The sequence below is a fragment of the Phyllobates terribilis genome, unplaced genomic scaffold, assembly GCF_046119375.1.
Source record: "Phyllobates terribilis strain yellow unplaced genomic scaffold, ASM4611937v1 Scaffold_9__5_contigs__length_417890890, whole genome shotgun sequence".
Lineage (NCBI taxonomy): Eukaryota > Metazoa > Chordata > Amphibia > Anura > Dendrobatidae > Phyllobates > Phyllobates terribilis.
In genome coordinates this window covers 302,382,028-302,392,621 of record NW_027362769.1, presented here as the reverse complement: position 1 = coordinate 302,392,621, position 10,594 = coordinate 302,382,028, and the positions used below count along the sequence as shown (strand labels likewise).

The 10,594-nt window shown below is 42.8% G+C and overlaps 1 non-coding gene across 1 annotated transcript; it reads right to left on the bottom strand.

The window, feature by feature from the left end:
- Positions 1 to 10,313: 10,313 nt before the first annotated feature.
- On the bottom strand, positions 10,314 to 10,387 carry TRNAT-UGU (transfer RNA threonine (anticodon UGU)). Its single transcript has one exon. It is a non-coding gene; the product is annotated as a tRNA-Thr (tRNA).
- Positions 10,388 to 10,594: the final 207 nt, after the last annotated feature.

The following is a 10,594-nucleotide window of genomic DNA, read 5'->3' as shown; positions in this document are numbered from 1 at the left end:
ATGTCTCTTCCAAGGGGCATTAAAACCATCTTGTTAAGCTACTGCAACCTCCACGTCTCTTCGCAGGGGCATTAAAACCGTCTTGTTAAGCTACTGCGACCTCCACATATCTTCCAAGGGGCATTAAAACCGTCTTGTTAAGCTACTGCGACCTCCAAGTCTCATCCAAGGGGCAGTAAAACCGTCTTGTTAAGCTACTGCGACCTCCACCACTTTTCCAAGGGGCAATAAAACCATCTTGTTAAGCTACTGCGACCTCCACCACTTTTCCAAGGGGCATTGATATTGTCTTTTTATTCCACTGCGACCTCCACCACTCTTCCAAGGGGCATTAAAACTGTCTTGTTAAGCTTCTGCGACCTCCACCACTTTTCCAAGGGGCATTGATATTGTCTTTTTATTCCACTGCGACCTCCACCATTCTTCCAAGGGGCATTAAAACCATCTTGTTAAGCTACTGCAACCTCCACATCTCTTCCAAGGGGCATTAAAACTGTCTTGTTAAGCTACTTCGACCTCCACCACTTTTCCAAGGGGCATTGATATTGTCTTTTTAAGCTACTGCGACCTCCACATCTCTTCCAAGAGGCATTAAAACCGTCTTGTTAAGCTACTGCGACCTCCATGTCTCTTCCAAGGGGCATTAAAACCATCTTGTTAAGCTACTGCGACCTCCACCTCTTTTCCAAGGGGCAGAAAAACCGTCTTGTTAAGCTACTGCGACCTCCACCACTTTTCCAAGGGGCATTGATATTGTCTTTTTATTCCACTGCGACCTCCACCATTCTTCCAAGGGGCATTAAAAACGTCTTGTTTAGCTACTGCGACCTCCACCACTTTTCCAACAGGCATTGTTATTGTCTTATTATTCCACTGCGATCTCCACCATTCTTCCAAGGGGCATTAAAACTGTCTTGTTAAGCTACTGCGACCTCCACGTCTCTTCCAAGGGGCATTAAAACCATCTTATTAAGCTACTGCGACCTCCACGTCTCTTCCTAGGGGCATTAAAACCTTCTTGTTAAGCTACTGCGACCTCCACCACTTTTCCAAGGGACATTGATATTGTCTTTTTATTCCACTGCGACCTCCACCATTCTTCCAAGGGGCATTAAAACCGTCTTGTTAAGCTACTGCGACCTCGACCACTTTTCCAAGGGGCATTGATATTGTCTTTTTATTCCACTGCGACCTCCACCATTCTTCCAAGGGGCATTAAAACTGTCTTGTTAAGCTACTGCGACCTCCATGTCTCTTCCAAGGGTCATTAAAACCATCTTATTAAGCTACTGCGACCTCCACCGCTTTTCCAAGGGGTATTGATATTGTCTTTTTATTCCACTGCGACCTCCACCATTCTTCCAAGGGGAATTAAAACTGTCTTGTTAAGCTACTGAGACCTCCACGTCTCTTCCAAGGGGCATTAAAACCATCTTGTTAAGCTACTGCGACCTCCATGTCTCTTCAAAGGGTCATTAAAACCGTCTTGTTAAGCTACTACGAGCTCCACCACTTTTCCAAGGGGCATTGATATTGTCTTTTTATTCCACTGCGACCTCCACCATTCTTCCAAGGGGCATTAAAACCGTCTTGTTAAGCTACTGTGACCTCCACCACTTTTCCAAGGGGCATTAAAACCATCTTGTTAAGCTACTGCAACCTCCACGTCTGTTCCAAGGGGCATTAAAACCGTCTTTTTAAGCTACTGCGACCTCCACCACTTTTCCAAGGGGCATTGATATTGTCTTTTTTTTCCACTGCGACCTCCACCATTTTTCCAACGGGCATTGCATATCCTTCTAATTTTAGTCAGCTTTTGCTTTTCAATGCATAGGTGAACACTAAGGGAGACCCACTCCCCAATAATGGGTAGAAGGTTTTTAGTATGCTGTAATCCACGTCTGTTTCAAGGGGCATTGCAGTTCCTCATAATTTTTGGAAAGCCTTCCATTCACTGCTTAGGCCAACAGTGCACAGGAGACCCAGTTGCTATAAATGGAAAAAACGGTTTATTTAAGGCCCTCTGATCTCCATGTCACTTCCAAGGGGCATTGGAGTGCCTCAAAATTTTTGGTAGGCATTGCACTCACTGCATGCCCTATAACTGTGTAGCCGAACTGCTCCTTTTGGTACAGAAACATATCCTACAAGACATGTGTGGTTGACTGGCCTGATATTGATGTGAATGGTCCCTGTTCCTACTGCTATTTCTCCTTTGCCACCACCTGATCCATCATTCATCACCTGAAACTTTGTTTTAACAGGAGTCATAGAACTGGGATAGTAGCAGGAAAACATCCAGCAATCCTCGAAGAGGTAGGATATGCGCCAAAACACTGACCACCTCAAGCCTAGCCGCTATTACATACATGCTCTTGCATTCCAAGAAAACAAAGCAGACGCTAACTTCTATCATCATCATCATGCTCCTCACCTTGGCACTCTCAACTCCCCTGATGGAGAAGCCAGGGCCCACCAGAGGAGTCTGGTTCTGTGGTTGGCTCGTCCAATGCTGCCTTAAAGCAGGCCAGGCTAATAAAAGTGTGGGGGAAGTTGACAGGAGAAATAGGGGCGGCTGGGGACCATTTATGGACACCCGGCCGCCCCCAGGCAGCTGAGGACCGTGTGTGGACACCCGGCCGCAGGTCTGTTGGGGACCGAGTATGGACACCCGGCCGCCACCTGGCGGCTGGGGACCGAGCGTCGACACCCGGCCACTGGGCGGCTGGGGACTGAGTATGGATACCTCGCTGGCAAAGCAGCCATGAGGTAGTGGCCAGCTTCGGCCTCCTCCAAACTAAAAGGCCCCATTTCAAGTGCAAGCAAGCTAGCAGTATAGTATTACAGCCTGGGGGTGGGTGGATGGCAGGATGCACACTTACTCTTGCATTGCAAGGAATGTGGGAGTTACAATTGAACACTGCCTTGGGACAAGGACTTGCACAGGGCTGGTTGCAAGTCTGTATCTTCTGATGCGGCAAGGATCACTTCTGATGGGCACACTTTTAGGCAGTAACCTGGGTGTCAGAGATGCTTCCAGGGGTCTTCCCCATGCTGTTCCCATGTCTTTTCAGCACTGTATGCATGTGTCACACAGCACATGACCAGATAAGGTTGTAAAATGTTAAAATGACATTTCCCGGTGAATGCATTTGTCATGGTTGAAAGCAATACAAAAGTGCAAAAACGCATAAAAAATGCTACTTGTGAACATAGCCCATGGTGTGGAGGAGTATTTTTGTTTTTGGTTATATATTTTACCCTATACACAAGTCTTTACCCTGGAATGGAAGTTCCTTAACATATTTCACAGGAAAACCGTTTCAGTTTTGTTTTTGAACGTTTTATTGTGAGCCCGTAAAAGTGGCTTAATACCTCTGACCACGTTGTTAACAGCAGTGACCTGGGGGTCAGAAATGCTTCCTGGGGCGATGCCTATGCTTTCCCCATGTCTTTTGAGCACTGTCACTATCGTTTTGGGCACTTTTTAGGCTTTCTACAGACTGCCGGGGGTGCCGCCGCAAAAATGCTCGGGTCTCCCATAGGCTAACATTGGGCTCATTGCTCGGGTCGAGCACCCGAGTATCACGGTGAGCTCGGCCCGAGCTTCGAGCACCCAAGCATTTTAGTGCTCGCTCAACACTATTAATCACTAATTAAAAATTTCAAGTGGTTATCTGAGCAAAACAGCATTAAGCTTGAGATCTATTCCATGCAGTGCATAATCATGGAATAATATGTTGCTCTCCGTCTTGGCAATTAAGAAACCAAGTAATTTTTGAAGAGGATTAATTAAAAGGACAATGAGAAATTTGCAGAATAGTAAAAAGAAAACCACTGGTGTAACTTTTTTAATGCTTCATCCCATCTTTCTTCCTTTTTAGCACTTAGAGCAGATTCTCAATCTCACTATTGCACTATCGTGGAGACTTGGAAAAGGCAAATTTGATGTTGTACACAAGTGAAGTCCACGTTTTGAGGATTAAAAGCTTCATTCAGAGAAGTAGAAATGGCTGATATTTGAACTCAGGATCTCCTGTTTGAAAAACAAGCACTTTAAACAACTAAGCCACAGCACCACAAGCAGATGATGAGACCAGCAAAGCCAGGGAATATTTAATCACTAATTAAAAATTTCAAGTGGTTAACTGAGCAAAACAACATTAAGCTTGAGTTCTATTCCATGCAGAGCATAATCATGGAATAATATGTCCTCTCAGTCTTGGCAATTAAGAAACTAATTCATTTTTGAAGAGCATTATTTAAAATGACAATGACAAATTTGCAGAATAGGAAAAAAAACAAAACATTGGTGTCACTTTTTTTAATGCTTCATCCCATCTTTCTTCCTTTTTAGCACTCAGAGGAGATTCTTAATCCCACTATTGCACTGTCCTGGAAAAGGCAAATTTGATGATGTTGTACACAAGTGAAGGCCACGTTTTGAGGATTACAAGCTAGTTCCTGAAAAGATAGCACTGCTGAGATTTGATCTCAGGATCTCCTGTTTAAAAGACTGGCGCTTAAAAAAATTAAGGCACAGCACCACAAGCTGATGAGGAGAGCAGGAAAGCCAGGGAAGATTAACCCTCCGTCACATACAATAGGCCTGACAGGCACATCTCTTTTACTTTCATTACTCCTTCCTCACCAGATTGTGAGGAAATCCCCTCCCTCCAGGTAGTCTCCTGTCTCTAGCAGCTCTGTGAAACCTCATACCACAGTTAGATTGCAGAGCTTCAGGAGGACAGATATAACTGCGCTAATCTCTCAGGCTCATTGTATGTGAACACATCACACTCAATAAGGTTGGTATTTTATGTTTTTATTCATCACAATTGTTTATTTAGCTTGTTTTATGAATGTATAGCACAAAGTGTGAGGATATTTCATCGAAATAAGTCAGATTAAAAAAGAAAGTGTGCTGCTCAGGCATATACAGTAGTTCCCTAACACATATTCCTTCTCTTGCTTCAGATTATCTGCTGAAATGGAGAGGAAAATGTACAATTTATCAAAAAACCTTGATGTTGAGGAAGTAACAAACATGCTGTTAGATGATGCAGACCCCACACTGAATGAGGATTTAGGAGAGGAAAGTGAGATTGATTCTCATGATGAGGTGGAAGTATGTGAAGTGGATTCTGAAACAGAGCAAGATGGTGACAGTAATGAGGATGAAGATGTTGAATCTTATTATATGGGAAAAGATAAAAAAAAACCAATGGAACAAGAAGCCACTCCAGAAAAAACGTAGGGAACCTCAAAACATTATTACTCACCTTCCTGCAGTTATAGGAACTGCAAGTAATGCAAAAACTGCAGTTGAATGCTGGAATAGTTTATTCACAGATGACATTCTGGACTCTATTGTCACATATACCAACCAATATATAGACATTATAAAGTGTAGCGCCGGCGTCCCTGCCCTCTGCTAGGCAGGGACGCTGTTCCCCTCACCTCTCTGCTCCGTGCCCGGCGTCCTCCTCCCGCTCTGCTGGCTCTCCCTCCCTCTTAAAGGGGCCGCGCGCGCCGTCCTAGGGAGTCCCCGGCCAATGGCCGGAGGACTTCACCATATATAAGGCACCTCCTCCAAAATGGAGGTGCCCGAGCAATGTTGTTGCACTGTTCACTACTCTGCTTCAGCCCTCAGGTCCCGTTGCCAGTTACCTGCCAGATACCTGCCAGATTCCTGCCAGCTTGCTGTCTTATTCCTGCCTGATATTCTGCTACCTGCCTGCTAGCCTGAGGTCCGACGGTCTGCCTTACAACTCCTGTCAGTCTGTCTAAGGACCAGCTTGCCTGCTCACCTGGGAGTGCACATCAGCTACCTGCCTGCTTGCCTGAGGTCCGACGGTCTGCCTTCCAACTCCTGTCAGTCTGTCTATGGACCAGCTTGCCCACTCACCTGGGAGCGCGCATCTGCTGCCTGTCTGCTAGCCTACCTGGAGGCTCCGCCGTCACGTGCTGTGACCACCTGCCTGTCCAGTGACTCCTGCCCGCTCACCTGGGAGCGCTCATCTGCTGCCTGTCTGCTAGCCTACCTGGAGGCTCTGCCGTCACGTGCTGTGACCACCCGCCTGTCCAGAGACTTCTGCCCGCTCACCTGGGAGCGCTCATCTGCCGCCTGTCTGTTGGTCTTCCTGGAGGCTCCGCCGTCACATGCTGTGACCACCCGTTTATCCAGAGACTCTCGCCTGCTCATCTGGGAGCTCACGTCTACCATCAGCCGCCACAGGTCGTACCAACCCTTTACCCAGAGACTGCCCCGGTCACTTGCCGTGACCATCTGCCCGTTCATCCAGAGACTGCCCCAGTCACTTGCCGTGACCTCCTGCCCGTTCTTCCAGAGACTGTCCCGGTCACCTGCTGTGACTGCCTGCCTGGTCGCCACCCGCTCCCTTACAAGGACCGCCCCCTTGTATAGTAGCTCAGAGGTTCCGCCTCCCAGACCCGTTACATAAAGGACAAGTTCATCTGCAACAGAACCATCAAGGCCACAGATGAAATAGAACTGCGTGCTTTTTTGGATTATTATACCTTGCAGGAGCTTATAGGGCAAATAGACAAAGTTTGGAGGAACTTTGGAGTAAAGATGGGGATGGAGTTGAAAAATTTGGCCTTGTTATGTCCATAAACAGATTCAAGCTTCTAATTCGTTGCCTTCCGTTTGACGACAGAACTACCCGAACCGAACGTAAAACACATGACCGACTTGCTCCAATTCGTGATATATTCCAAAAATTTGTTGAAAACTGTAAAAAAAGCTATTGCCCTGGGGAGAATCTCACTATTGACGAAATGCTCCCTGGTTTTCGTGGTAAATGTGCCTTTCGTCAATATATTCCATCAAAGCCTAACAAATATGGAATAAAAATGTATGCCCTTGTTGATGCCAGTAAGACCTACACTTACAACCTGGAAGTTTATGCAGGAAAACAACCAGAAGGTCCTTACTGTGTCAGCAACAAACCCAGTGATGTTGTAAAAAGACTGGCTGAGCCCTTATTTGGATCGGGTCGCAATATAACAGCTGACAATTAGTTTTCAAATTGTGATCTGATTGATTATCTGAAAATGCAGAAGCTTTCATATGTCGGAACTGTAATAAAAAATAAAAAATAATTGCCTACACAGTTTGTAAGTGTGAAAGGGAGACAACAGTACAGCAGTATGTTTGCATTCCATAATGGAAAGGTTTTGGTTTCCTATGTACCACAAGCAAAAAAAATTTGTACTTCTTCTATCAACACTTCATGATGATGATGCCATCGATCCTGGGACTGAGGCACAAAAAAACCCGGAGATAATTACATTTTATAATGCAACCAAAGGGGGTGTTGATACAGCTGATCAGATGTGCTCAACTTTCAACGTCAGCAGAAACACCAAACGCTGGCCAATGGTCATATTTTTTGCTATGTTGAATTTGGGTGGTATAAATTCACAAGTCATTTACCTTGAAAACAAACTTGAACCACTCCGTTGACGATTCTATCTGAAAAAATTGGCCCATGAACTAGTGCTTGGAGAGCTACGCAGGAGAAGTATGAAAACAATCGGTATCCCCTCTCGCCTTCAAGTTCAGCTCAAAAGATTCCGCCCAGAAGATGATAGTGAAAATTCACCACCTGCACCACCTCCCAAAAGAAGGAGATGCACCACCTGCACCACGGAAAGCGGAATCAGAAGGCTTTCTAATTATGAATGTCACAAATGTTATAATGCAATCTGCCTGACACATGCAAAAATGATGTGTAATTCTTGCTCTTTGCTCTGCAAGTGTAATTTTTCTGGGGAAACTTCAGGATCTAATTCTGATTGAATATGTGTTTAATAGTACTTAAGGTACCTTAAAATTAAGTTTGTTTCCATAAATTTTCTTTGTAGAGTTTTTTGACAGAGTCGAACTGGGGACTATTTGGCGGGAGTTTTGAAATGTTTGTATTTCAGAGTTATTAGTTTTATGTTATGTAAATGGTTTTTTTTGCACCTGATTATGTGTAGTCTCTTTTATTACATCCCTATGAAGGTCACTGATCACTTTTAGAGCACTGAAATTGCAAACATTAGATATTATAGGTATTTTTCTAGCCTGCGCCTGACAGTCACATTGTATGTGAACTCGTTAGAACTGATATTGTATGGGACGGAGGGTTAAATCACTAATTAAAAATTTCAAGTGGTTAACTGAGCAAAACAACATTGAACTTGAGTTCCATTCCATGCAGAGCATGATCATGGAATAAGATGTCGCTTTCAGTCTTGTCAATTGAGAAACCAAGTAATTTTTGAAGAGCATAATTTAAAAGGACAATGACAAATTTGTAGAATAGTAAAAAAAAAAACACAGCTGTAACTTTTTTAAAGCTTCATCCCATCTTTCTTCCTTTTTAGCACTTAGAGCAGATTCTTAATCCCACTATTGCACTATCATAGAGATCGATGTTGTACACAATTGAAGTCCACATTTTGAGGTTTAAAAGCTTTATTTTGAACAGATGGCACTGCTGAGATTTGAACTCAGGATCTCCTTTTTACAAGACAGGTGCTTTGACAAACTAAGCCACAGCACCACAAGCTAATGAGGGGGACAGCAAAGCCAGCGAGGATTTAATCATTAATTGAAAATTTCAAGTGGTTAACTGAGCAAAACAACATTAAGCTTGAGTAGTATTCCATGCAAAGCGTAACCATGGAATAAGATGTCGCTCTCAGTCTTGGCACTTGAGAAACCAAGTAATTTTTGAAGAGCATTATTTAAAAGGACAATGAGAAATTTGTAGAATAGTAAAAAAAACCCTGCTGTAACTTTTTTAAAGCTCCATCCCATCTTTCTTCCTTTTTAGCACTTAGAGCAGATTCTTAATCCCACTATTGAACTATCGTAGAGATCGATGTTGTACATAATTGAAGTCCACATTTTGAGATCTAGAAGCTTTACTCGGAAAAGAAAGCAGCGCTGAGATTAGAACTCAGGATCTCCTTTTTACAAGACAGGCACTTTAACCAACTAAGCCACAGCACCACAAGCTGATGAGGAGCACAGGAAAGCCAGTTACGATTTAATCACTAATTAAAAATTTCAAGCGTTTAACTGAGCAAAACAACATAAAGCTTGAGTTCCATTCCATGCAGAGCATAATCATGGAATAAGATGTCGCTCTCAGTCTTGGCAATTGAGAAACCAAGTAATTTTTGAAGAGCATTATTTAAAAGGACAATGACAAATTTGTAGAATAGTAAAAAAAAAACACTACTGTAACTTTTTTAAAGCTTCATTCCATCTTTCTTCCTTTTTAGGACTTAGAGCAGATTCTTAATCCCACTATTGCACTATCGTAGAGATCGATGTTGTACACAATTGAAATCCACATTTTGATGTTTAAAAACTTTATTTGAAACAGATGGCACTGCCGAGATTTGAACTCAGGATCTCCTGTTTACAAGACAGGCTCTTTAACCAACTAAGCCACAGCACACAAGCTGATGAATAGTACAGGAAAGCCAGTGAGGATTTAATCACTAATTAAAAATTTCAAGTGGTTAACTGAGCAAAACAACATTAAGCTTGAGTAGTATTCCATGCAAAGCATAATCATGGAATAAGATGTCGCTCTCAGTCTTGGCACTTGAGAAACCAAGTAATTTTTGAAGAGCATTATTTAAAAGGACAATGAGAAATTTGTAGAATAGTAAAAAAAACCCTGCTGTAACTTTTTTAAAGCTTCATCCCATCTTTCTTCCTTTTTAGCACTTAGAGCAGATTCTTAATCCCACTATTGAACTATCGTAGAGATCGATGTTGTACATAATTGAAGTCCACATTTTGAGATTTAGAAGCTTTACTCGGAAAAGAAAGCAGTGCTGAGATTAGAACTCAGGATCTCCTGTTTACAAGACAGGCACTTTAACCAACTAAGCCACAGCACCACAAGCTGATGAGGAGTACAGGAAAGCCAGTGACGATTTAATCACTAATTAAAAATTTCAAGCGTTTAACTGAGCAAAACAACATAAAGCTTGAGTTCCATTCCATGCAGAGCATAATCATGGAATAAGATGTCGCTCTCAGTCTTGGCAATTGAGAAACCAAGTAATTTTTGAAGAGCATTATTTAAAAGGACAATGACAAATTTGTAGAATAGTAAAAAAAAAACACTGCTGTAACTTTTTTAAAGCTTCATCCCATCTTTCTTCCTTTTTAGCACTTACAGCAGATTCTTAATCCCACTATTGCACTATCGTAGAGATCGATGTTGTACACAATTGAAATCCACATTTTGAGGTTTAAAAACTTTATTTAGAACAGATGGCACTGCCGAGATTTGAACTCAGGATCTCCTGTTTACAAGACAGGCGCTTTAACCAACTAAGCCACAGCACCACAAGCTAATGAGGAGTACAGGAAAGCCAGTGACGATTTAATCACTAATTAAAAATTTCAAGTGGTTAACTGAGCAAAACAACATTAAGCTTGAGTTCCATTCCATGCTGAGCATAATTATGGAATAAGATGTCATTCTCAGTCTTGACAATTGAGTAACCAAGTAATTTTTGAAGAGCATTATTTAAAAGGACAATGAGAAATTTG